Source organism: Callorhinus ursinus, unplaced genomic scaffold (assembly GCF_003265705.2).
Source record: "Callorhinus ursinus isolate GAN/ISIS: 27379988/994484 unplaced genomic scaffold, GSC_fseal_2.0 scaffold2, whole genome shotgun sequence".
NCBI lineage: Eukaryota > Metazoa > Chordata > Mammalia > Carnivora > Otariidae > Callorhinus > Callorhinus ursinus.
This window is the reverse complement of record NW_027397064.1, coordinates 68477680-68501701: the sequence shown is the minus strand read 5'-3', so window position 1 is coordinate 68501701 and position 24022 is coordinate 68477680.

The following is a 24022-nucleotide window of genomic DNA, read 5'->3' as shown; positions in this document are numbered from 1 at the left end:
AAAAAAAAACCCAAAGAAGAAATATCTTAAAGTCCATAAATAAATATCTCAAAATAAAAACACAGACTGAAGTGTGAATGGGAGCTTATGTTATTATTTAATATGTTCCAGGCACTCTGCTTGATTCCTTCAGATATATTACCTCATTTCATCAGCACAGCAAGACTGTAAGTAGATGTACTTATTACCTTTTTACAATCAGGTTAGAGAGATTAAAGAACCTGCTCAATATTAAATTTGAAGTCAGGTGGTTAAAATTCTAGGTTCCATACTTTCCTCTATGTACTTTGTGCCACTTCACAACCCTATGAAAATAATGCTCAGTAAAACTAGCTAGCAAACAAGAAATATGAAAAGATAGTTATTTAGAATTACATTAGAGTAGCTGATCTTTCTGGGGACATTTGGGCTGAGAACTAGGGTCTGAAAGCTAGGGTCTAGTTAACACAAACCTCACTCCTTGCAGAACACACAATACAAAGTTGCTCAACCCAAGTATCCCTTGTCTGGGGAACTGAGAGATAAATTGTGGTGCATTACCATGGAATACTACTCAGAAACAAAAAGGAACGAATTACTGATACACACAACAATTTGGATGAGTCTCAAATGCCCAATGATAAGTGAAGAGAACCAAACCTAAAAGGCTACATGGTATGTGATTCCATTTATATGACCCTCCAGAAGAGGCAAAATGATAGGGACTGTTTCGTATTTTGATTGAGGTGGTAGTTACATGACTGTAGATGTCAGAAACTGCAGAACTGCCCAGTAAATGGGTAAATAGTACTGTATGTAAATTATACCTTAATTTTTAAAATGGGAGAAAAAACATAAAGTTGTTTTGATTAGGTGCTTTAGTAACCTCATTAGAAATATTCTATCTTAGGATTTTTAGGTAAAACTTGGAAAACAGAATGGATTCAGTCCCTTAATAAGCAACTCCGTCTTAATATTATACATAAACCACAGAAGCCCTAGGAGGCCCCAAATGTCATTATTTCCTCAACCAGATAACCATAGTGAAATTCCAATGCTTCTTACAACCAATGATAAGTGACAATAGCAGGGTGCATGCAGATCAGTAAGTTTGGATGAAGTTCTTACTTTCTGCAAATATATAAAATGTACAAAATTAGCCATTGGGTAACTAATATTGACCTTCAATTAAACTTAAATTTATTTATTGCTTTTTCAAATGATCTCAAAATTACTACACTTGGCTGCATATTATTTTGTACACAGAAGATTGACTGATACCTGCCAGGCAATTCAATTTAAGGCAAAAGAAATTACCAAATCCTGCCTAAACAGACTATTTTAAAGCTAGGAGACTTTGAGGGCCATTAATTGCTGTATTTGAAGAATCATCACTCACAACTTGAGTATATCCTCTGATAAGACAATATACGCCTTTGGCTCTCCCTTCCTGCAGTGGAGAAGTCCTTTGACTCCATTGGTTTCCCACTTTGTGATGGCATTTGGGTCATGTGTGAGGGGAAGACAGCCACCTTGGCTAATTCACACAGGGGAAGACAGAGGGTTTCTTATGGAAGAGAGAAAGAAATTCAGAAAACAGAAGGGAAGAGAAGAGAGAGGAGAACAACCAGTGGGGGGTGGGATTTAGACAGAGTTTCCGGGAGATGTTTTGTTTTGTTCCATATGGTGGGGGGCAGAGTGGAAGGAAGGGGCAAGAGACAGAGATGGAGAAAGAGTATTTGAATATGGTTTTCTATGTGCTATAAATGAAATCCTCTTTTGGCATTTTTAAAAGATTGCACTAAAGATTTCAATTACTTTTTGATGATTTCTGGACGTTAAGATTGGTTTTTTCTCTTGAAGGTGATACCATGCCAAGATGGACCATGAAGAGGCTCAACTTTTATGAGTAACATAGCTGTCAAAGACTCCAGGCTGACTTTCAAGAAAAGCTGTTTAACTTCCAGGGAGATGTAATTTAATGAAGGAAAAATATGAAACTATTAGTTTAACCAGATAGGAAGTGCAGAAGAAATTCTGATATTTTTCAATATCCCTCAGAAGTATCCTGTCAATCTTCAAGGGCTAAAGAAACCAAAATAATGAGCACTGGTTATGAAAAGCAGCTTGTCACCATGATGCCAGGCATACCTGTCAAGGGCTGAAAGTGAATCTGAAGACTCTTTAGACAACACGTATGAACAAATCTTCAACTCAAACTTTTCTCATTACACTGAAGAAGAAAGTTAGTCTATAATTCCATATGAATGCTTTTGTTAGTTATTTAAAGTATGTACAGTAGTTGCACAATTGATTTGTATGCCTTTTTCCTCCTGCACAGCTATTATAAAAGCTGTGATGCTGTATACAATTTATCATAATCTTAGAATCAAGTTTTAGGTGTTCCAAAAATAATTTTCCAGTTACCGTAGTTTTCTTCCAAGAGGCCCACAGAGAGATTTGACGCTTGTATGTGGACAGGGGACAGGTGAAAGGGCTGATAGGAGAAAGAGATGTAGGAGGAAGAGGAAAAGTGAATAATGCTGGCAGGTGCGCCCTGCTTCCCTCCAGGATGGCCCTGGATACCTGCCCTGGAACACAGCGGGTGTGAGAGACAGGAGCGTCGACAGCGAAGTCACAGTGCCGGTTGGCAGGATGGCTCTTTCTTTTTGTCCAGACCCACGAGGTTTGGCAGGCTCTGCTGCCTGCAATTTTAGGTTCCATTTTCTTCCCTATGTGTGTGGTTTGTGAGGGATGGTAAGTGAGCATAGAGCAAGACCTCCTGCAGGAAATGTGGGGATGTCTGTACTCTGCCCCAGCATCCGCGGGCATTTCTTTCAAATGTCGGACTAGGGGTGTGGGAAGGTATGGGCTTATCTAAATAGCTCAACAGCGCCTTGAGAATTTCTCTTTTGTGGGGAGAATGTCTCTCAGTTGCCTGTATACTTGGTTTTCGGGTACTTTGGACTTGTACTTTGCACTCTTGCTATTCATAGCAGAACAGTGGTTCTTGCTGTTTATATCTGAAGGGAGCAAAAGTGATTAAAACAGCTCTGTAGTGAAAAAATTCATCCCTGCTTCTGAATTGTAAACTAGAAGACTGGTGTCTGTTTCCTTGAATGTGAACGGTTCAGGAGTGTTGAAATTGCTTGCTGAGCATGCATCTTCTATGCTGGAAAATCAAGACTAAAGCAAGAACTCAAAAAACAAGAACACTTGACTTCCCAGGTAAGGCAAGAGTTGTGTTGTCTACTTGATATCCACGGCAGATCAACTAAAGAAACCAAAGACTGACTGTGGCCCTGTATAGGAGGATCCTAGTGTCTGTTTATTATTTGTTGGGCAAATGGTCGTGCCAGGCATTGTTCTGGGTGGTGGTTTTACAAGTGGTCCAGAGCGCCTGAGCCTTGGTCAAATGATGTCTGCCTTCTGGTGTAAGAATAATGTGCAGCCACAGTCGGTAGCGTGCTTTATTCAAAGCATATTTCACACTGAACTCCTCTGAGCTCATTTCTTGAAGAATTTCATTCATTACCTTCTGCCAGTTGCTCATTATTTTCCTTTATAAATGAATTGGCTAAGTGACATGCATTACAGATAGATTATATTTCTAAACCTCCTGAACCTTCATTCTGGTAAACACAAGCATCCGCCTTGAACAGAGAAAGTCACAATAGCGAGCTGAAGTTGTTATAGCAACAACGAGAACACTTCAATATTCAGCAACCATCGTTTTTTCAAGAGTAAATGATACAATGAATGCTTGATACTCTATTGTTTACAGACTTCCTTGTGACTCATAACTCTTCACATGTCAGTCCCAAACAGATGGAAGAGTAATTCTGTGAGACTTAAACAATAATTCAAATATTGGTATATGAAGCTGCTTTAAGAAATCTTGACAGGCTTTTACCCATGATAGATTTATGCCTTTTTTATTGTAGCAAAACTTCAAAAATTGCATCTAAATTAATGAAACTTTTTCCATCTCCTCAGAGGACAGCTAAAACATGCTCATCTAGGTAAGTATTTTTGCACATGCCCAAAGAAAACCATAGAATAATAGAAGAGCATAGCCCACCCAGGCTATGGAGCCAAGTGGGCTGATTTGAGGTTCAGTCTCTGCTGCTCATAGCTGAGTGACCTCGGGCAAGTGTTTCCCCTCACACCACCTCAGTTTTCCTCTGTAAAATGGAGATGGTAAAATACCTTTTTTGTGAGGTTGTTGTGAGGATTATTTTTTAAGATTTTATTTATTTATTTGAGAGAGAGAATGCGCACGGGGCGGGGGGGTGGGGTGCCGGATAAGGGAGAAGCAGACTCCCTGCTGAGCAGGAAGCCGGAGGCAGGGCTTGGTCCCAGAACCCCTGGATCATGACCTGAGCAGAAAGCAGACACTTAACTGACTGAGCCATCCAGGCACCTCAGGTTGTTGTGAGGATTAAATGTATATTACATAAAGGGTTTTGCCCAGAGACAGCATTACACAAATGTTTGCTCTCCTTTAAAAAAAAAAAAAAAAGTATGGATGTATGTATTTATTTATTTGAGAGAGAGAGAGAATGAGCTGGGGGAGGGAGAGAATCTTCCAACAGACTCCCACTGAGTGCAGAGCCCCACTCAGGGCTCCATCCCAGGACTCTGAGATCATGACCTGAGCCCAAACCAAGAGTCAGACATTCAACTGACTGAGCCACCCAGGCGCCTCAAAGTTGATTTGCTCTTCTTACATCCGGTTCAAGTATTTGCATCTGAGCAACATTTGGCAAGATGAACATGTTAGTTGCCCATTATTTTCTTAACATTCTCTCTGGAACAAATAAACTCAATATAGGGAGATATCTATTTTATCTAAGTTTTCGTCCAAGAGCATGGTTCAAAAAAATTATTGGTAGTAACTCTCAGCTACTCCTTTTATATCTCCTCCCAGTTCTTGCTTGCAGGAACATGTTTAGGGGCAAAATGATGAGAAGCAGCATGGGATTTGGGTAGGGTCAAGGCCTTTGAAGTCAGGCAAACCTGGTTCAAATCTAAGCTCTGCCATAGATAGTGACTTAATCAATGTTATCACTTGTCTCTAGGGGCAATGCTACTTCCTGTTTGTGGCTGTTGTGAGATTAAATGAAATGTACGTACTTAGCCCATCCTAAAGGTCAACAAATGTTGGTTCCTGTCTGAGTGAGCCATTCTAAACCATTCCTTAAGCAGAAGTGGCCAAGTTCTGACCCACAGAGGCCTGCCCTGCTCTTCCCATCCCACCTCAGCCTCACAACATCACAATCACTAGAAACACACAACCAATTCAAACTGGAGTCAGACATTTAATGGGTTGACCTACAACCTATAAAGGCAATGGGCATGAAAAGTTTTCTTCAAAAAGGGAAAATGAGAACAGCTTGGCCAATCAGTACCTGTTTCAGTAAAAATTTTGGAAAGAAATTGATGGAGGGCATTAGCAGGAGCTAAAAAACCAAAGTTTAAGGTGGTCAGGCACACAAATGTGATGGCATGATGGGGGAGGAGAGCAGAATCTATGAACCGGCATGAACTGTGAGACAGAGAATTAAGGGAAGAAAGGATGAGTCAGTTGGCTGGCAACATGAAGACTGGGAAAAACAAAGCTCAAAGAGTTAAGTCATTCTGATGGGAGGCGTTCCATTGATTCCTGCTGCTGAGGGGATTCCTGGAGCCACCCTAAATAAGAGCTCCCCGACTTCATCTCCCTGAGGCTGATGCTCCACATTTCCCATAAGGCTGGGGTGGGGGGGGTGTGTATCTTTCTATGGGTTCCCAAATAGTCCTGGCCTCATGATGGAGGTTCTTGTTCTACCCATTTCTATTTCCACTCTTAAAATAAGAGGTTTTACTTGGGGGTCACACAAATAAGTCCCTGTTTCTCTCTCCTCCAATATTGTACCAGGAAAAGAATGTATCTGACAGCAGGAAAAGGTGACATCTTAGTGTGGAGCCCCATGTTGCCTGTGGAATCGGCCTGTATATTTCAAAGTCCCAGCTTGGCTAAGCTTTTTTGAATAGAGGTCAGTAGAAATTGGCTTTCTAGGCCTGAGTATTAGATGTCAGACACTTGTAGTCCCTAACTCACTGTCCGTACAACTTTTAATTTTTGTGCCCTTAGACAGGAGGCAGTGGTATATACAGAGGTGAAACACATGGCTCTGGCATCAGATTACTTGTGTTTAATTTCTGCCTTCACCACTTACCAACTCACTCAGGCAACATTCTTATCTCTCTATGCTTTAGTTTCCTAATTAGTATTGTAATTACACATGCTTAAAGATTATTGCTAAATATTTTGTCAATCTTCCACCAAAATATTCATTTGTTGTATTTGTTTGTTTACTTATATTTCTCTTATTAGACTCTTGCCTCTTTTTTTTTTTTAAGATTTTATTTATTTACTTGACAGAGAGAGAGCACAAGCAGGGGGAGCGGCAGGCAGAGGGAGAAGCAGGCTCCTCGCTGAGCAGGGAGCCCGATGCAGGGCTCAATCCCAGGACCCTGAGATCATGACCCGAGCTGAAGGCAGATGCTTAACCGACTGAGCCACCCAGACACCCCTAGATTCTTGCCTCTTTGAGAGCAAATGAGGATAAGTACCCTTTTGTATTTCCATTACTTAACATAGTAGGCTCTCAATAAATTAATATTTTAATATTTTCTTGCTTAAAAGAAACTCCTTGCAGAAAGAAAAATTTCACCCTGTTAGTTCTTATTCTCTGAATCTTACAGAGATTTTAAATCTCTTTAACCTCTCCTTCCATATGTGGATATAAACCTGTGGTAGGTATTATGCTTGCTTTAATTATTCATTTATTTTATTAATCATTTTGTTACTTAATTAGGTTCAGCTCAACAACCTTCAGGCCCTTTAGAGCCCACCTTTGCTTACCATGTTTGCCCCTTTCTTCTGACATACTTTTTTTGCTCTATTTTTACTCAAATTAATTATTATGCTCATCATTCTTGAGTGTCTTTCTGCCTGAGTCTATCTGCCTCTCCAACTTAGCAAGGTCATTTTGAATTCCAATCCCATCTGTTAAGAAGTTCACTCTCTCTCCAGGTGACTACATCAGCTAAATCAATGAGTTGCCTATTTCTTCAAACAGGTCATTGATGAAAGTTAAAACACACAGCTTCTGCCTACCTTATAAATAAAAATGTTATTTTCCAAAGACGTAAGAACACGAGTAGGTATTTGAAGAACCAAGTGTAGAAGACATTTCTTATGTAAGGAAAACTTTTGATTGCGAGAACAAATGGCTCAATAAATCTTTGTGTAATTGCTCAGTACCCTACAACCCAATATTTCAGTTCATAAACCAAGATTTAGCCTCATGTAACTTAAAAAGTTGTTTTAAAGTTCACTTGAGCCTGTCCCACATCTAAGTTTATCCAGTAGATATACATAGTATCCTATACGTAGGTGTAAGTGAAAATTTAGCAAGCCAGCAAATAAGAATATATCCCAATTTTAGTGCAGTTTGGATGAGCAACTCTTAGGGGCTGGGTAAGAACAGTTTATATACATTTTCACAATAATTGGTAGAGTCTTGATTTTAATTAGGTTTGTTACTCTAAGAAAAAAGTATGTTACTCTGAAGAGAAAGGTGAAGCCAGAGATCAAAATATTTTATTATTTCATTAGATGAAAGTAATAAATATAAGTACTGTGTTTGCAGATGAAAGGAAATCATTGTTGTTTGTTTTGTTTTGTTTTTGGTCTTGAAAGAATACATCCCTATTAGGAATCTAAGAGAGTTTCTTGAGTAAAGTTGGGCTCCAAAACACTTTGCCATGCTTAAAAGTGTGTTCAGCTTTCCTGATGTTTACCTAGGCAGTTTATGCCACTGTCCAGGTCACAGAAAAGGACCTAAGCTCTTTACCATTGGCATCCAAAGGTTTCTGTCCAGTCCTCAGGAGAATGCCTTTTCATTGCTTTTCCAGCCAAACAGACCTACAGCAGTCTGTTTATATGATCACCTGCTGGAACATTAGAAAGAATCATGACAAAGGTAAAGATTTACAGTCATGGTTAAAATTTAGGCTGAATTTTCATGGATTAATTTGCTTCATTGAAAAATAGTCTTTTACACAGATATGAAGACTTTTGTAAGCAAGGACTGAAAAGGTCTCTTGGGGCTTCAGCATGATGTTTTCTTTTGCCCTACTGGGGTTTTTCCTTGGGTTGTAAATTTCAGCTTTCTAATGTCAGATCTCTCCTTTGTTGAGCTTGAAGGCATTTCTGGAATTACTCAGCAGAGGGACTCTGACAATTCCCTGCCCAGTTCTTAGGTCATAGAGCTGATTTATGGCTGGAGGAGGTTCTCTAAACAGTAGATGAAATTGGTGAGATGTTATCCATTTATTAAAGTGGGTTCAGGAGTTCCTCCTGCTGATCAGTGGGAGTTATCCTTAAAAAAATCAGCCCTGGATGCATTTATTGCTATTCTGTGGATTTTACTGCAGGAAAATGAAAATCACCCTTATAGAAATTGTTTTAAGGGTAAAATCTGAAGAGTATACTGAAAGCATTATGGCAAATTCTAAATCTACTATTTCAGATTGATAGCATTAAAGCACTTTCAGAAATGGCTGTTCTTATTAATGTAAATTTGCAATTTCAATATTTATTCAACCAACATTTATCGAGTGTCCTTTCTGTTCAGGTACTGCTCTAAGTACTATGGACACAGCAGAGAATAAAGCAGACCAACTCTGCCTTCTGGGAGTACTGGGAACAGACATCATGTAGTAACACATAAATACATAGCAAAACAGCTAATATTCGGGACTCTGATGAAAAATACAGAAGGGGTATAGAGAATTGGGAGTGGTAGTCATTTTAAGGATGTATAAATTTTCTACTGATGCTTTAACAAATTACCACAAATTTATTGGTTTAAAATAAATTTATTATCTTATAGCCTTGTAGGTCAGAAGTCCTACACTCCTAAAATCAAGTCCTAAAACCAAGGCATCAACAGGCTCTAGGAAAGAATCCTTTCCTTTGGCTTTTCCAGATTCCAGAGGCTTCTCGAATTCCTAGGCTCGTGGTCCCCAACTCCTCTGTCTTCAAAGCCAGCAATATCACATGCCTCTGACCCTTCATTTGTTGTCACATCTCTTTCTGGCCACAGCCAGGAAAGATTTTCTTATCGTAAGAGCTCAGCTGCTTAGACTGAGCCACTCAGATAATCCAGGATAATCTCTGTATTTTCAGGTCCGTTAATTAGCAACCTAAATCCTATCTGCAACCTTAATTTCCTGTTGCCACATAAGAAAAACATACTCACATTTATTTAGATGCCTGAATTATCTGAGGTTTGGTCAGTGAGAACCTTTTCAAACTGGGTTCTGTGACCCTTTGACATGTCCCTATCATAATTTAAGCACCCTCTCATTTCCGGTACAATAAAGTGATCCAGGCTTATTTTGTACTTTCCCAGCCCCAGCCCAAGAAGCAGCCATTTATTCAAGGATTCCGGGTTCCTTTTAATTAAAAACTGGTAAGTAGTTGCTAGGTATGTTCATTGGCTTTGAGATCTGTATATATTTTGAAGGTATAGTCTGAAGGTGTGAGTGAAAAAAAGGAAACAAAGGATGAACCACAAGTTTTTGACCTGAGCTAACGGAAGGATGGGGTTATCATGAACGGGGATGGGAAGGGCTGAGGTGGAGTAGGTTTGGAGGGAGGATCTGGAATTAAGTTTGGCCAGGGTCAGCTGAGACGCCTATTAGACATTCTATTGGAGATGGAAAGAAGGCAGTTGGATATCTGGGTTCTGGAGGGAATTCTGGACTAGGGATGACATTTGGGAATCATCACTGTATAGATGACATTTAGATCCAAGAGAAAGGATAAGATCATCAAAGGAATGAGTATAGATACTGAGGGAAAGATGGCCAGGGTCTACGTCCTGGGGCGCACCAACCTAAGGGGCCGGGGGAAGAGGAGCAAGCCATAAAGAAGATGCAGAGGCAGTGACCCCTGAAGTAGAAGGAAAAGCAGAACTTGATGTTCCAGAAGGCAAGTGAAAAAACACGTATGGAGTAAGTGATTAATTGTGTGAAATGCTGCCGCTAAGGCAAGTAAGGTGAAGACTGAGAATTTACCATGACTGAGGGGGCTGTGGGCAGTTCCTCTGATTGGAGTGGGTGTGAATGAAAGTAGGAAATATGAAATCAAAGAGAACACGTGTAGACAAATTCTTTGAAGGGCTTGCTGCAAAGAAGAGCGAAGGAGTGGGGTAGTAACCTCTGAAGAACTAAGGTCATGTAAAGTTGTTGTTTTTTTCAATAAGATGGAAGAAATACCAGCCTATTGTGATGTGGATGGAAGTGATAGACTGAGTAGGGAGTGGAAAGATTTATAGACGGCAGCAGGTGGGGTGAGTAGTCTGTTGCCTTGCCATTTCCAGCTTCTAGGGGCTATCCACCTTCTTGGCTTCCAGCTCCCTCCTTCCATGTCTAAAACCAGTAATAGCCAGTGAGTCCTTCTCACACCTCTCTGACACCCCTTCCCCTCACCATCTCTCTTTCTCATTGTGCCCAGGTAAGATTCTCCAGTTTTAAGGACTCCCATGATAAGTTTGGACCCACCAGATAGTCCAGGAGAAGCTCCCCATCTCAAGGTCCTTAATCTTGATCACATCTGCAAAATCCCTTTTGTCATGTTAAGTACCACATCCAGAGTTTCCGGAGATGAGGACTTGGACATTATCCTGCCAGCCCTAACATCCCAGAGGTACCAGAATGCTTGAAATAGATGGTTTCTTAGTTGGTTGTGTTTTTTCATTGAACCTCCTTGGCTTACTCTTTAATTATCTAGACTGGGATAAGCTTCTTGTGAGTTCTCATGGATTCTAGACAAGTGGGGCTTCATTCTATGTGCACCTGCATATGGGCTTCATGGATCTATCATTTAACTGATGCTGATTAGCTCTGCATTCACTCAACTATCACTGAAAGAGAAGATGGATGCAACTCCCAGATTCATCTCCCACTCTTCTCCTGTAAATAATGTTTTCCAGGCTTCCTTGCACCTGGCTTCTAGTCAACTTGCATCAGTGGAGGCCTGGGGAGAGATTCTACTACAGGAAGAAGGAAGGAGCTGAGGTATTTCTCACTTTCTGTTTCTGCCTCATGGGGTGGTTCCCTGCAGCGACCGCATTGCTCTGTTGTTCCAGGTCTCCTGGGGAGCCCCCTCTGGGACTCAAGCTGCAGCCGGAGGCCTGGCTTCTGGATTCTAGTATCACCACCTCTTTCCTAGGCATGCTTTTGGCTTCCTGCTGTTGCTAATCTCCTCCAGGCTGCCTGCATGCCCTCTTTGGCTTCTTAGCTCTTCCATCATGGTGTCATTCATTCACTGCATCAGATTTCTTCTATTTGAAAATATCTAGAGTAGTTTCTGTTTTCCTGGCTCAACTGTCATTGATAGAATGGAAAAGAAAACTATGCTAATTTCAATCTTGCATTTATAAAAATAATCTCCCTTGCCCATCTGAGAGGGACTCCTGTATTCTTAAAAAAGAAAAAGCTTGACAGAAAATCCATTCACTTTGTTTAGAGGTATATAAAAAAAAATCAGCACCCTCATGGCGTTTCTGACATGAAATATGTAGCCTCATGTTTACTTACTGAGACTGATGTCATCGAGTGAGCTCTGCTACTACACAAGAAAGGAATTTCGGGAAGCCACCCTGAACCACTGGGGATCAGGTTTCTGAATGATGAGCTGGGTGGCGTTGGTGTGGCAGGGGACAGGCCCATATCCCACGGCCAGTGCCAATCAAGAACGCTCAATCACGGTTTTGGGGCACAAACGACAGGATGAAGAGAATTCCACATGTCTAAGAAGTGCTTTCCTCTATTTCAAGGAGAGGGAAAAATAGGGCACGAATGCAGTCAAGGCTGGTGGTGGCTGGCTGCCACTCAGTTCTTCTTAAAAACAAATACACACAGACAGGGGGAAAGGAATGAAGGGAAGTCTACTCTCCTCTGAATAGAAAGGCTATTAGCCAGAGTAAAAAGATTAAAAAATAATTTGCATACATGATTATTAGGATGGAAAAGGATGACTCTAACTGCAGTACTTGACACAACTCTGTGGCTTTCTGTGGTTGAGATAATGTACATAAAGCAGAGACCCCACCATCTGACTAATTAACTCGGCAGCAGGGAGAGAATGGATGAAAGGATAATTAATAGGTCAAAGACCCAATGCTGTGTTATGATTATTTGAATAATGTTATGATAATTTGAATAACGTACAAGAGTTTGTGAAAATTGGTTGCTGGCTAGGACTCCAGCTGACAAAACATTTGAATCACGCTCATTTTATACCTCCTGGGTAGCTTTCCTTCCTTCCTGAAAGTATTGAGCATATGTTTGAATACTGGGGGGCAGGGGGGGAGAGATGGTGGGAAATGACTATGAAAAAAATACCGTTTCAAATGTCCATGGCAGGATTCCTCCATTTCTATTCACATTGAAGTAACCTTAACCGGCAGCACAACCGTGACAATGGACACTGCAGTAGGCGACTTTGCAGAGAACATTCAATGGAACAAACAGCCCAATGCCTATTTCCTGGTTTAAAAAAAAATAAATTACATAATTAGATTAGGTCTACGGTTGATGGATTTCCATCTTTATGTAGAAAAACAAAACTCAGAATTACTCTTACTTTAAACAAGTAGGGATTTTAAACCAAGACATTTATTTAGAATTGTTTAAACATGCTGAATGTTGAACGAGTCCTACACAAAAATTTGTTTAGAAAATCTTGTGGATTATTAACTAATATGGCAGTATTTATAATATTCCTACAGTCGACAATGGGGCAACCTCATATCATATATCATTTCCGTGGCTTTTTTTTTTCCCCTTTTACTGAGAAAATGGACTTCATTGTCAACATCTAAGCAGCAATCTAGAACATGGCCCGAGGGTGTTTAGGACAGGTAATCACAAAGGCCAGCCTGCTTTCTGCTGCATGAGTTTATTTTCCTGCAGGAGTTCTGTATCAGTTTTATTACTTATGTGAAAAGAGTAGCTTCCTTCTACCTTTCCATTAATCCAGTTATCCTCCACCGGGGATGATTTTGTCCCCCTAGGGGACATTTTTGCCTGTCATGATTTGGGAGAGCTACTGGTATCTACAGGGTAGAGCCTAGGGATGCTGCTAAACATCCTACAATGTACCAGACAGCCCCCGCAGCAAAGAATTGTGTGACCCCAAATGTCAATAGCACTGACGTTGAGAAACTGCATTAATCCAAGGGTGGCTTTTGGTGAATACAAGAATGAAGATGATGCTGGCTTGGCTAAGACACTCCTAATTTACTATGAGCCTTTGTTCTCCATTTCTAAGATTTTGCCTCTAAAAATAGGGGAAGTGAGGACTCTTATTGCCCAAGACCAGATGTGGAATCTCTTATGCTAGCATTTTAGGTATAGATGCTATATGGCTACAATTTGATTATTAAGGATTAACATTAATGAATGAATAAGTACAAGCCATTCTTAGTCCCAAAATGTCATAGGTCAAAGATGAACCTAGAAATAGGATGCGTATATATTTTTTTGAATGTTCAGAAAAGCAGTGGCCTTCAGGGGATCTGTCAGGCTACCAACAGCCTTCTGCAACCAGAAAAGATAGAGCTCAGAGTATCAAGGAAGCTGAGCAGGACTTTGGAAGAAAACTGGGGTCTATCTCTAAAGATGAGATCTAGATGCCTACCTACACAGCATTTGCAGTCCCATATATTCTTGCTAGCTATTTTAAAGAGTTTAGTTACTCAAAGATTTAGTTGAGAGTGTGACACGTATTATTTATTATGACTGGTAGGTGAACTAAAGAGACAACTTTATTCCTGAGGTAGAACCACAAATAAAAATTACAAGGTCTCAGGGGACCTCATTGATAGTAAAGAATGTACTATTTGGTATTTAGGAATACTTATCATAGGGGCGCCTGGGTGGCTCAGTTAGTTGGGTGTCTGCCTTCGGCTCAGGTCATGATCCCAGGGTCCTGGGACTGAGTCCCGCATCAGGCTCCCTGCTCAGCGGGGAGCCTGCTTCTCCTTCTGCTGTCACTCCCCCTGCTTGTGCGCTCTCTCACTCTCTCTCTCAAACAAATAAATAAAATCTTTTTAAAAAAAGAATACTTATTGTAAAAATTGATAAAGAACATTATTTGCATTTTAGAAAGAGTGACTGGGCTTTAGACCAGGTTAGAATTTCAGCTTTCCAGCTTGAGTGTTCTCCCCTTGATTTCACTTCCTAAAGCAAATACTAACGTTTAGGTTGCCAAGCAGCTCACAATAAGCACCTGTATCCACCACCCAGTTTCTATAAATAAATAGAAAATACAGAAAGTGGAACAAGTATCATTGTTATGCAGTTAATGGCTTGATGTAGAACAAGAGATTATATACATTTTATAATTAGAATATAATTTTTGAAACACATGTTGTTATGTATTACTGTGTAACACTTGAGCTCCAAATGTATGTTGTTACACAGGTATCTTTGAGAAAGAATAGGAGTTGGTCAGATGCAGAAACTTCCATCATTTGCATGTAGGGAGAATGTGGAATAATATGGTCTCCCCTGCTTTCTTTCACTTATTAAGCTTTGTATTATAAATGCATGTTTCTTACTTTTGTGTCCTTAACATAAAAGAAAATTTAATAAAGGCTTCTTGTGATACAAAAAGGGAGAATATTTTTTTAAATGTGGGCTTTTGCTGTTGACAAAAGGGTTTGGAAATAAGTGATAAAAGTACACCCACTGACATCCATCAACACAGTAGGAGATAAGTATGTGGTATTGTATTTTAAATTTTTAATAGTAAACTGTATTTAAATAATAAGCATACATACACATGGTGTTAAGATATGAAGAAACGACTGTAGTGCTTAGTTTGGGAATTTGAGGTAGATAACTTTGGTAGATAAAAACACAGTATTTGAAAAACAGAATTATTTTGGATTGATATTTGAAATGCCAACTTATAGACAGTCCACTGAAGAACATGACTCCTTTTTAACTCGGGGATTGTCAAAATAGGCTACTAGACCATTAAAAGCTATGATCTGGGATTGATGGCTCAAAACCATAAATGATAAGAAAAGACAATGAGTAACCAACATTAAAAGAAGGATCAGTAAAATGCAGAGGTTTAGAGTTCTAGAAAATTCCATCACCAAAACAGAGTTCAGTTCCTCAGACTCAAGGGCAACCATGAGCAAGCTGTGGAGTCCTTTCTTAATTCAACAAGGGTCTAGTAGACATATGGGAAGTAGTGACATGAGGGACTCCTTTGTGATGTTCCTTGATGGTAAGTACTGTCTTCCTGGGACTGAGTCCCCAAGCAGGAGAGGAATCAAGCAGAGCTGGGGCTGGGAGGATGTGCTTCAGCAGAGAGGTTGCTCTTAAAGCTATCTTGTTCCAGCCAGTTTTTGATAGCTCTGAGAAGGTGGCTCTATTGACTTGTTAACATCAATATAACGTCAGCTGACAGCAAAGCAATGGTGGACCTACAACTTCATAACACACTTTTATAAAAGCATGTCAGCCAAAAGTGTACTACCTTCAATGGCCATCAAACTCAGAAGCCCCCGAACAAGTAGGATTTTTAGTAGGGACCCCTACTCTCTCACCACGCATTTTCAATTTTTACCAGCTATTTGTGGATTGGTGATTTATAACCACACTTTCTTTCTAGCCTCTTGCTGCATCTCCTAGCCTCTATGTTGTTCACCCAACTCCACAGCTTATAAAGTTTCTCTCTAGCTGCACTCCTAAAATAGTCCTGGGTAAACACAATAGATGCCGTCAGCGCCACAACTCTATCCCTTGGCACTCACTGCTCTAATCTCCACCATAATGCTTGCTACAAACATCTGTGACTCTCACCTGGAGCCAGAAGTGCTGCTGGGAACTGCCCTCAACCAACAACAAAAGGGAGTTTGGGAGAGAAATGCCCCTATATGGGGGACTATGGGTCACCATGAAGGTGCTCTATGCGCTCTCCAGAATTAACCAGAAAGACTCAGCAGTAACATCTCCAATAATGCACTGCATTTAATGGTACTTCCCCCCATATCTGTACCCTTTGTTAATCTGTTTAATTATGCTTACCTGCATTCTAATCTATTCTCTTAACCCCATGATCACCTTCTACTCTGACCTTGGAAATCCTGAAACATACATGAGCCGAACCATCTTATTTAGATTCGACCTCACATCTCCAGTCTTACCCATGTGTCCAATACATTCCAGCTACATAAACCTCATTATTCACTGAAAATGTTGCATTCTTTCATATCACTGTATTCATATTCCTGGTGTGTTCTTCTGGCCTTTGGAACTCTTCTCTTCCCCTGCTTAAAAATCACCCCCTCAGTGGTGCCTTCTCTGGCACTCAGGCAAAATTACTTGCTGTCTGTTTTGTTTTTCAGACCATTGCATATATATTCATTAGAACAACCATCACTTGAAATTGTAATTATTTATATGTCTGCCTTTTCAACCAGAGTATGAACTTGAGGACAAGAATAGTCTTCAGTCAATAGCCTGAGCTCCTATGGCTAGATTGGCTGGAAGATAGCAGGTAGTGATTTAATGTGTGATGAATGAATAAAAGTTACTCATTAAAGTTGCAGTCTTTCCCCCAATACTTCATCTGATTTTCGTAGAAAACAAATTCATTGCCTGTTATTTCTGTTGGTATATGTCATCCCCAACTCTGAAATGATATGCCAGCTGGTTTCTTGTATCCACATGTCTTCCACTTCAGCTAGGTGTTTTTAATTACCAACTCAGCCCAGACTGACAGTAATCAGATGGGCTTCTGCCACCAGAAACCATAAAACAGCTTTAGGTCTTATTTGATCTGCATTTCTCAGGCACAGTCCCAGCTCCCAGCTTCTGTTGAGATAAACTGTAGCTATCCTTAGGGTCTAAGTCACTGTTAGTTTGGCTTTTAATTAATTGCAACTAAAAGAAATCTTAAATGATGAATATATGAAATAATAATTTTAAATTGCATTAAGAAAAGCACACATTATTTAGAGACAGGAAGGAGGGATGGGAGAAGGAAGTACTGGAATGAGGAGAAGGAAGGAGTGAGGAAGAATTAGCCTATAGAGGCTTTACGTCATTGGCAAGTCCTAGGGTACTAAAGAAGACAGGCGTGGTTTGGTAAAAAGGAGAAATGAGCATTCTTGTGTGGGCATGTTCAATGACTCAGGGATAGCAGAGGGTAAGGGAATTCATTTGCCCATAGAAAACAATAAACTACTTAAAAATAAACATCTGGAATGCAAGTGTACACGGATTAGCAGAACTCATGATTTCTGACTTAATGGAAGACACTGTCTGGAGAGCAGAATACTATTTCAGCATAATGGTGGGAAAATTGTACTGGGCACCATGATGATGGTGTTGAAGAACAGAATTCCAGTGCCACCATTGGCTGTGACTCAGGAACACTCCAGCATCACCAAAATCATGTGCACAGTATGTATAAGGCAGATTTGGACTGTCCTGGTTGTATCATCGAAAGACAACATGACTTAGGGCTAGTCACTTAATTATCCTAATAGCCACCCAGGGTTGGCTCACTTTCTTCATTTTTGGAAAAAGGAAAAGGAGTCTGAAGATTCAAGTTCCTTTCAACTCTACATCCATGGCTCAGTGGTCTCAAAGTTAAAAGATTTTTTTCAATTAGTTCTGTCTTAATTCCTTACATTTTTTTGAAACTGTATTTAAAATATAATAACTAAAGTTCTTAAAAATTACAAAATAAAAGAGTAAGAGTAGGGCATTGGAAAAAGTTATCAAGAAAAATTATATTTCATATTTAGTAAGTTTTCTGAACCAAATTGCTTCCGACAGAGAATTTTCTATTTTACTATTTTTACTGCTTTTCTTTTTTTTTTCTTTTTAGCCCATTAGATAGGTAATTAATGCTCTGAGTTATATTTCAAGCAGGAAGTTTTGTCAATACTAACTAAATAATGACGGCATTTCATTTCTACTTCTGGGCTTATGGACCACGATCATAAAATTTTTTAGTTTTTAGGAGAGCAAAAACATTTCCCTTTCTCAAAGAGCAGAAGTTTCAAGGGTAACATGTGCAATATGCATACACCCCTATCAGAAAAATTGCTTCTTTATAGTTGAGAAAAAAAATGGTGGCCTACAATGTGTTGGACAAAGTTCTGGTTCCTGTGGAAACCAATGTTCACAGATTCTGACAGCACATGGCCTCCGGATGATCTTGGATCAAACAGCTGCACACAGCATTTTAGTTTGCATTGTCAAATGGAAAATAACCAAAAACTCTCAACTGAAAATTCATGAGTCAGCTTGATATATGTTGACAATGGCATTGGACACACTAGTGCAGATATGACATAGAACCACCCATGAGCTTTACAAGATCTTGAAACATTAATTCTATCTGCCTCCAAAATTGTATTTGTGAAAACAAATAAATTATACTTTCTCTTTTTTAATTATATTTGCTAAAATTTATTTGACTAGTTGGCACTATTTAGAACACCTTTTTAAAAGCAGGACATGTGTTTCTCTAAATGTCACGTGTCTTCCTAAGGTCTGTCCTATATGCTTTTTGGAAGTACTTAGCTTGTAATATATATAGATAACAAATATTTCTTAGGCTACATAATAAAATGAATGATTAATTCCCGCATGACTTAAAAGCTTTTGTTTTTAAACTTGGGGAACATACTTGTATCGAGGGTTATGTTTAATTGTTATCATTTTGTTTTGTTTTGGTCTGAACTTCATCTCATTTTTTATCCTTATGGCTATGGTGTGAAGGATAATTAAATTTCTATTGAGTTTTGTGAACCCTGTGGAGAAAAGATTTATATCCACGTAGGAAATCTTGGAAGCATGAAGTTTTGTACACACATTCTGGGATTTCTGTTGTTACCTTGTTAGAAATCTTGAGAGTTAGCCAAGGAGTAGAAATGTAGAGCATACCCAGAAAATCTGGGGAAAAAATGGGAAGATTTGAGACTGAGAATGTGAAATGTTTAAACTTTTTCAGAATTTATCCTGAGATTGCTGAAATAACTTATCTAGAGAAGACTGAGTCTAGAATAGAAGCACAGTTAAGAACTGACTTTTGAAATAACAGAAATAAAGGTTCTGATGATAATCAGTCATAAATGACAGGGTTTATACATAATTGTTTTAAGTATTTAACCATGAACAAAATTTTTATTAATCATTTTTAGCATTAGTGAATTTTAAAGTAGACATACAACCAGATACAGTAGGAAAAAATTATAAACTGAAATTATAATAAATTCCTGAAGCCTTTTCTTGTGTATGAAGAGAATGCTTATTCAATATGACATTCCATGTTTAAACAATCCACTGAGTACGGAGAACATGTTTCCAGAACATTTGAACACTAAAACCATGTATGAACTGAATTATCTTATAGAAGCTGACTTTATTAGTCAGTGAAACATTTTAAAAAGAGTGAAATGATTCATAAGAAATGTTATTGTTAATCATTAATAAAGAGTATCATCTGGAAAAACACAAAGCTTTCTGTGGTCTGCTGAATGTATGGGCATAAGCGTGGGAAAGAACCATCAGCATAGCCATGTGTTAAGTTGGAAGGCAGGAAGCAGGGTACAGGTGCAAAACAAAAGCTCTTCTTTTCGGAAAATGTTCATATGCAACTTCCTGGTGGCTAGCTATTGCCAGAAAGAAGAGCTACAGACTGATCCTTCTGATTTGTATTTTGGTGAAATTCCCTGAGTTTTTACCAGTTTATTAAAAGCCAACACTTTATGAGTGGATCCGTATTTTTGCAAGTGCACCTTCTTCGTAATCAGGTGCACTTAGGAAGCATTTCTTTCCACTTAAAACAAAAAGATCACAAAGAAAGCATGGACAATTTTCTCACAAAGGCTGTCCTTGACTAGAATCTTTATTGAGTATTACCGTAATATCATATTCGTTACTCCATGGTCATGGATTGGCCGACTTGGTGTCAGTTTTCTCCCAAATTGATCTTAGTGCAATCACAATAAAAATTCCAACAGGTGTGTGTGTGAAAGAAAATAACAAGCTGACTTTAAAACGTATATGAAACACAAGGAGTCAAAATTATTAAGATAGTCTTAAAAAGGAAGAACATAGCTGGGAGACTTCCACTGGCAGATATCAACACTTACTGTAGAGCTACGAAAATTAAGGGAGTGTGGTACCGCAGCAAGTATAAACAAACACTTCACAGAACAGGAATAGTCCCCAGAATTATAGCTACACATATACGTCACCTGAATCACAATTGCCCCATTCATGACAAAAGTGTGCAGTACAGAAGGATAAGGATGGTCTTTTCAATAAATGACACTAGGTCAATCAGCCATCCACAGAAGAAAAAGTGTATCTTGACCCTATATTGCACTATACACAAAAATACACACACACAGGGGCACCTGGGTGGCTCAGTCGTTAAGCGTCTGCCTTCGGCTCAGGTCACGATCCCAGGGTCCTGGGATGGAGCCCCGCATCGGGCTCCCTGCTCCTTGGGAGCCTGCTTCTCCCTCTCCCACTCCCCCTGCTTGTGTTCCCTCTCTCGCTGTGTCTCTCTCTGTCAAATGAATAAATAAAATCTTAAAAAAATATACACACACACAAATCAACTCAAAATGGATTAAAAACTTGAACATAAGACCTGAACCTGAAAAATTCCTAGATGAAACTTAGATGAAAGATGTTTTAAATAGGATACAGAAAGCACTAATAATAAAAGAATACTTGAAAAATTGGACTATATTAAAATTACAAACTTCTCTTCATCAAAAGACATTACTAAGAGAATGAAAAGGCAAAGAAGATTTTTTTTTTTGGGAGAAGATTTTTTTTCAACATATAAAACTTACAAAGACCTCGTATACAAGATAACCCCAGTAAATCAATGAGAAAAAAATAATAAGCCAACTCAATAGAAAAACATGCAAGAGACTTATGCAGGCACTTCTCAAAAGAAAACATACAAATGGCCAGTAAGTATATTAAACCTCATTAGTCATCAGGGAAATGCACTACATATCTATATCTATACAAAACAAAACAAAAAAGCACAATGAGAAACTGCTTCATATTACTAGAATGGCTACAACGAAAAAGACTGATAATATCAAGTGTTGAGAAGGATGTGGATAATTGGAACTCTCATAAACTGTTGGTAGACAAATAATTTAATACTATCTAATAAATTTGGAAATAAGCATACCCTATGACCAGCAAAAAGAAATTTGGATATATGTCCTCAAAATATTCTTAGCTGTGTTATTTGTAATAGTGTAAATTTGAAAAACAATGCAGTGTTCCTTCACCAACATTTGAGGGACAAATAAATTGAATCATATAAAGACAATAGAATAAAAAATTGTCGGGGTGCCTGGGTGGCTCGGTCATTAGGTGTCTGCCTTCGGCTCGGGTCATGGTCCCGGGGTCCTGGGATCGAGCCCCGCATCGGGCTCCCTGCTCGGCGGGAAGCCTGCTTCTCCCTCTCCCACTCCCCCTGCTTGTGTTCCCTCTCTCACTGTGTCTCTCTCTGTCAAGTGAAGAAAATCTTTAAAAAAAAAAAAGAATAAAAAACTGTCACTATAAGCAACAATATGGAGACTCTCACAAACATAATGTCTAACAAAGGCACCCACAAAAGAATTACATGCTGTATGATACCATTTATATAAAGCTCAAAAAGTGGCAAAGCTAATTACAGTGTTAGAAGTCAAGCTAGTGGTTACCTTGATAGGGGTAGTGACCGAGAGGGCTTGGGTAGGACCTAGTGATACTGTTTCTTCATCTGGTGCTGGATACATGTGTATGTTAACTTATGAAAATTCGGTGATGTGAGTTTATGGGTTATTTACATTTCTGTATTATATTATACCTTAATAAGAATTTATTTTTTTAAAAAGTCATTATCTTGTCTGTAAATAATTCAAGTTTTGTGGAAGAAAACTTGGCAGTATCTACTAAAATTTTAATACATTTATAGCCTTTAATCAAGCAATTTCATGTTTGAGGTATTACCCCCCTAAAAGATTAGGACAGAGGCACAGAAATAAGTTCATTGCCCCATTGGTCATTCCCTTTTATTGGCACACTGTTATTTCCAGCTGTCATTTCGTGGCAGCACATTCCTCTCAGTTCCCCAGACCTATCTGGCATTTCTTGGTTTTCTTTGTTGGTTCCACCCCCACTTGCATCCCCTCCAAAGGTAGGAGGGCCCCACTGCTCTGCCCTGTCCTCATGCCTTCTGTCTAAGCTCTTTCCCCATATGACTTCTCTCAGTCTAATGGCTGGCAGTGACATCTAGATGCCAGTGGCTCCCAATTTTCTTTATCTACTCCCTATCTCTCCCCTAAGCTCTAGGTTCATATATCCAGCATCCAACTTGCCATTTCTACTTGGCCATCTAATGAGCATAGCAGATTTACTATACTCAAAATGGCATTCTTCATACTTACCTTGGTCAAACATATTCTTGCCAGTCTTCTCCATCTCAGTAAATGGTACCTTCATCCTCCTAGTTGTTTGGGACCCAGATCTAGGAGTTCTTCATTACATGTCCTCTTTTTTTTTTTTTTTTTTTTTTTAGCATCTATTCAATTCTTCACCAAGATGATTGTTGTCCTTGAGTTTGCTCACTTCTCTTCATCCCCAATGACATCAGTGGGGTCATTAAATCCCAATTAGGTGATTTAAATAGGCCCTTAAATGGTTTCTCTAATTCAGTTCTTCCCTTTTAACAATTCTTTTTTTAGCCAGAGTACCCTTTTAAATCATAAACCAGATCGTGCCGTTCCCTTCCTTGAGACCTTGCATGGCTTCCCAATGCTTTTAGATTAAAATCTAGACTCTTCCCCACAATGACCCACAAAGTTCTATATTTTCCAGTTCCTGCCTTACATGATACACCTCTTATTACTGACACACACACCCCCGCCCGACCTTGCTCTCTGTACTCCAGTCACAATGGCTTCCCTGGTGCTCCTCCAGCACCCCAAGCCACTTCTGTTCCCTGAGTCTTTGTATTTGCTTTTCCCTTTGCTCACTATGGTCTTACTCTGCAGATAGCTAGTGCATTATCATCCTTTAAGCCTCTGCTCAAATGTCTCCTATTCAGAGAATTCTTCCCTGACCACCCTATCTAACATGGCCTCACCAGTTACTCATCTCATCGCTTTATTTCCTTCACTGCATTTAAAATGAACTGAATTGTTTTAAATATGTACCCATCTACAATTTGTAATCACTTTATTTGTTTACATATTTTCTTCCTTACTAAAATGTAAACTGAATGAGGACAACATCCATATTTATATGCCTTATTCACCAACATCTAATAGATTTGCTGGAAATGGTAGACAATCAAAAAGTTTTTGCTGAATTGAGAAAGTGTCTCTCAGTCACTGCTCTCAACCGATGGTGATTTTGTCCCCCAGGAGGTATTTGACAGTAACTACAGGCATTTTTTATTTTCACAACTTGGGGGAGAGGAGGTGGTGTTGCTGACATCTAGACTGTAGAGACTAAGGATGCTGTTAAGCATCCTGCAGTGTACAGGACAGCTCCCACAAAAAGATTTATTTGGCTGACAATAGTGCTGAGGTAGAGAAACTTGGATGAGGGGAGGCAGTATCTATCTCTTACTATCTGATATCTGCTTGGAGACCCGAACTACATGGAGTGATGGTTCAGCTTCAGATCTTTACCTTTTTAAAACTGCCCACATCCAGCAGCCATAATGAGTGATTGTAATTGACAATTTACCACCAACTATTAGAATAGCCAGGATTTCCCTAACTTGCTCAGCCTAAGCGATTTCCTAATTTTTAGTTTTCTGCATAGTTCAGACTTGAGACGATTTCTAAAATATTTTAGGAGGTATTTGCTTTGTGACTGCCCTTCTGCTTCTCTTCTCTTGTGGATAATTAGAAGGATT